Source organism: Heterocephalus glaber, unplaced genomic scaffold (genome assembly GCF_053883595.1).
Source record: "Heterocephalus glaber isolate CG9 unplaced genomic scaffold, H.glaber_assembly_v1.0 deba00001444, whole genome shotgun sequence".
Taxonomy (NCBI): Eukaryota; Metazoa; Chordata; class Mammalia; order Rodentia; family Bathyergidae; genus Heterocephalus; species Heterocephalus glaber.
Genome location: NW_028258297.1, coordinates 24,665,765 through 24,670,834, shown reverse-complemented (window position 1 = coordinate 24,670,834; position 5,070 = coordinate 24,665,765).

Below are 5,070 nucleotides of genomic sequence, written 5' to 3'. Positions count from 1 at the left end.
AATTCATTGCCAAAGAGAGATGAGGTAGTTTTGCGTGAAGTTTGAGTATATGAAAGCTCAACACAGCCCACACCAATTCTAGCCATATCTGCAGTCTGTACTGGCATTTCTACCTCACCTAGTTTGATTCTTAATTCTGCGTTTGTGACTTGGGTTTGTCCCTATTGTCCCATAGAATAATGTTGTTATAGAAACAAGAATATTTCTAAGGGGAAAGCCCAGAGCTAGTCAAGAATATAAATTCAAAGGCAAAGTCTGAGGCATTCAACTGTATAAATATTCATCAACGAGGCATGCTATGAAACTTTAATTATCATGCTCAAGATCAAAGTCCTCTTATTCAAGAGTGGAGAAGCCAAGTGGGAATTAAGGAGGTCTACCTTCAACAGATGATGAGCAGCCAACTCCCTGAACTCATCCAAGTGTCCCCCTGTGTTTATACACACAATCACCCTGTGCCCCTTAAACACCCGTGTAAGCATGAGTGTGCCATTGTGCTGTGGGACATGCAGAACAACTCTGCTGGGTGGAGCTCACGAAAATGCAAGGAATGTTAATGCCCTAGGAGGGCAGCTCCTGGTGGAGGGCAAAGTATTCTTATAGACATGGTTCTGAATGGGCTGCCGACCTGAGGCCATGACCCTGGGCAGTAGGCCTAGAGCACGGTTTAGGTGTACACTGACACCTGGACAGTGGACCCTCGAGTTATGACTGGCCTGACATATGAACAGCTTGAGTTACGACCAGAATTTCACTTTTAACTTATGACCAAAGTCTTGAGTTGAGACCTGAGTGCTGGCCACTTCTGCTTCCAGATAGTCTCAGATACAAATTTAACCCTTAGAGAGTTCTGGAAGGAACATGACAGCATCCTTTCCTGTGTGGGGTTAAGAAATCCTGAGCTAATATCTCTCTAAGGACACTGAAATCTGCCCGTATGCAGGAGAGAGACTTTAAAGGTTGTGTAGAGGAGCCTGAGCCTTCAATTGATTAACTTGAGTTACAACCAGCCCTTGGGAATGAATTGAGTTTGTAAGTCAAGGGTCCACTGTACTCTCCCCTTGACAATTTTCCAACTCAGTTATACAGTGATCTGAAATATTAACCATTGGCTCTGTTCCAGACCCTAGGAAGAGGAGCAGAGAGATGACAGCCGGGGGTGTTTTTGTCAGCTTCTGTTTTGGGAAAGACCCTGACATGAGGGTAGGTGGGAATCAGGGAAAAGATTGCTTTACTAGCCACAGGTTGGTAATTAGGAACTCTGGTGTCTGTGGTTCTGTTTTTTATTATTAAATCCAAGATGAGAGAAAATTCATTTCTTTAGCCCTTACCCCCTTTTCCCTGGAATCACTATCATCCTCCTGTCGCCCCCTACGCCCTCAGTGTTGGGCAGGTGGCTGAAAATCGTTCCTCTCTTCTTTCCTGGACTACGTATATGCCATTGCTTCGGCTTCGTCAAGGGGGAAGAGGAGAGATGGGCACAGCAGGGTTCACTGGGAGGGAAGGCAGCAAAGCGCCTATGAGCTGTGCACTGGCTGAGCAATGAGCCACAGCTCACTCTCACCTCCTACACTCTGGCCCCAGACACTCTGTCTCCTTGGTTAGCTACCCAAAGCCGTTTCTGTATGTGCATCTCCCTTGCTGCTTCCCACGCCAGAGGCTAAAAACCCAAACACACACTTTCTCTATCTTCCTTGTAGGTGGGTGGCTCTGTATGTCCGTTCAGGCCCATAAATACAAGTGGAACTCTGATAGAGAAACTTCTGAAAAAGCTTTTGTTTCTTCATCAATAGGGACAGGTAAGAAATGATATGGCAGCTCCTCCTTTTCTAGCCTTGAATGTGATGTGATGACAGAAGCTGTGCCAGCCATCTTGCTGTCCTGAGGGGAAGAGCTAGACAATTGTAGAAATGCCAACACGAGGCCAGCAAACCCACCTCTATATTTCTTGCTATTCGAGAAAAAGAAAACCTTACTTGGGTAAATTACTGTTGGTTAAGTTTTCTGTTACAGTTTAGTGCATTCCTAAATGGTACGTCCCTGAGCTAGCTGAGGGTATGTATAGGAGAGCACAGCAGGTACGGGCCTCTTCTTAACAAACCTGCATCCGGTGGGGGGCAGAAGAAAGGAAATGAGCAAGTCCAAAAACTACCAATGGTGTTTGTGTTATTAAGAGAAAAAAATGATGCTATGTAGAGAACTATCTGTGTTTCCCTGAAAACAAGACCTAGCTGGAAAACAATCAGCCTTGAACTAGAGATCAAATATTCCAGTTGCAGCCAGTCTATTCTGGCCTCTCCTGCTTTACAGAGTGGCCACTGAGCAAGAGAATAGTGATGGCAGGTAAGGCAAGGATAGGCTGATAGGGGCGGCATTTTTGATCTCTAGTTTTCAAGGCTGCTTGTTTTCCACCTAGGCCTTATTTTCAGGGAAAGAGGGCAACAGCTACTGGGAGGTCCCTAGGGCTGAAAAGGTTTCAGTGTATCCAAGGCTCGGGACAGTCAGGGAGACTGATTAGGAAGAAAAGGAGTTCAGCAGTGGTCAGGGTTCATACAAGGGCCTGCAGGCTGTGACATGGAGTTGGAGTTTTAGTCTAAGTGCAAAACGAGAGTTTTAAGCAAAGATCTTTCTGGATGTTTTGTATAAAATGGACCAATGGGAGGGAGGAGTAGAAATATGGAGATCAGGGAGGAGGCTGTGGTAGAAGCTTAGGGAAGCTTGATGGGGAGGTGCCTGCCACCATCCCAGGGACTTGCGGCAGCAGACTTTCGCACATGCTGGTTGCTTCTCTCTGGTTTTCTGACATTTCTCCTCTACTTCTGGCCATTTTGTTTTTATTGTCGTCAGGCTCTTTTTCACTGCTCTTCTCTAAACATCGGGGTTTCTCTGAGATTTCCCCCTTCTTATTCTACAGCCTTTCCTCAAGGATTCATAATTCATCTACTCTATCTCTCTTTATAGGACATACAAACATAAATCTAAAGCTACCTTTTTTTTGCTGAACTGGACCTTGACTGAGCTAAATCCCTGACACTATAACTTACTTTTTTATCGTCAGACCCATACTTCCGGTTGGCCCCTGGGTGTTTTCACTTGAATGCTCTGCAAAGGCAAGCCTCCTTTCCCAACACCGTTCTGGTCACTCTGCTTCTCGCCTGCTGTCCCGTCTCAGCCCTATCCACCCACTTGTCTAAGCCACAATTCTGGGCATTGTACTTGACCCTGTAGAAGGGGAAGACTCTTCCCCTACCCGCTTAAATTCCATATATGGGGTCTGTGAGTTGAAGTGACGGAAGATAGAGTCACAGGAGAAAAAGCATACAAATTTTATCTCATGTTAATCTTTTTTATATGGCATGGGGGCTGCTTCATAGAAAGAAGCAAGTAGACCCTGGGCTCATATACCATTTTTTTTGGTACCGGGGATCAAACTCAGGACCTTGAGCTTGCAAGGCAGGCACCGGAACCACTGAACTAAATCCCTGGCCCCCATCATATACCATTTTAACAAAGAACAATAAATTGTGGAGACAGGATAAGACAAAGGACAAAGGGGCTTGGAAAATTGTGGGAAAGTGACCGGGACACATATAAGGGGAACTCATGGAAAATAAGGTTTGCATTACTAAGATAGTACTGACTCATCTTGGCATTGACTCCCCACCTCTGGGGATAAAGATGTTCTCCCCTTTGTTGTACAAGGTGAGCAGTTTTCTCAGGGGAAATTTACACCCTGATTTTTGGTGGGAAAGGGGAGGGCAGAGAGGCCATCCTGTGTTTGCTGTTTCTCAACTGTCTTCAGCTGAAAATAATCAAGTTGCCAAAATGGGATACTTGGGGTGACATGTTCTGATCTCCTCCGAATACTTCTCCCTCATCTCATTCACCATCAGTCCCCAAGTCCTGAGACCCCACCACTTGCTCCAAACTGTTCATTCTCTCCATCCACACTGCATTGCCCTAGTTGAGACTACCATCATCTTTTACTTAGCTTTGTTATCAGTCACCTTGCACCTAGCCACACCCCTTCACATCTATTTTCCATACCGTGGACAGAATTTTCCTTCTAAAACATGATGGAGTCAGTTTCCTGCTCAAAGCCATTCATATGCTTGTCAGTTTTCTTAGGAAAAAATTCCAAACCTTTTGGCACATCCTGAGGCCCCCATGGCTGCATGTGTGTCGCGGTCCTGAGTTCAGTGTGAGGCTGGGGAACCTGGGCCTCCTCACGACTGTGGGGACTGTCACCGTATCTGGGTGTCTGGCTGGGGAATCTTCAGAAACGGCCCCGGCCCCCAGGGGAGGCGATGGCAGCTCTCCTTGTCCCTCAAGGAGCCTCACTTATGCCACCTGAGCCCTCCGTGGTGAAGGCTACAGCTCAGGTTCCTGTTTTTTCCCTAAGAAGCACCTCACAGAGCCCTCACTGCTCCCAAAGTAACTCAGATGGGTCTGTGGTGGGTTTCTCCTGGGGGGGGTCACTGCCACTGTCTCAGGTGCGGCTGTTGACAGGCCAGGCCTGGGTGCACCCCATGAAGACCAGGGCGCCCCCCCTCCAAGCTCTGCTCCAGCTCTGCTATCCCCTCTCTCCCGCACACAGCCTTGCCTCCTCTTCCCTTCTCCACAGGCCAAGCTGCACATCATTTCTTCTATTTCACTCCTCTTCACTTAGCCTTTTCTGATCTCACCTCAGCAGGCTGAATAAATACTCCTGCAAATTTCCTGCCTGCGGGGCTGTTTGTGATTTTTCTCCTAAGTCTGCTTTTGTGACTCCTGGGACCCTCCACGGACTATGGCCATGAATGTGACCATCCCCTCCTTATGGTCATGGATGCGCTATGTGAGTCAGTAAATGTCCGCTGGGAAACAGTGAAGGATACTTCTCCACTGGGGCCTTTGGAACCCTGACACAGGACTCCCGCTGTGGTGACCACTGTCAACAGTACCCACAACTGGTGCACCTATGGCACGCGTGCTGCAGCAAGCTGTTTGTGTCATTCAGAGCTCTAAAAGGTTTGCCATCACTCCCCTAGATCCTTGGAAATAATTATACTTGGGTTTTGTCTCAGCTGC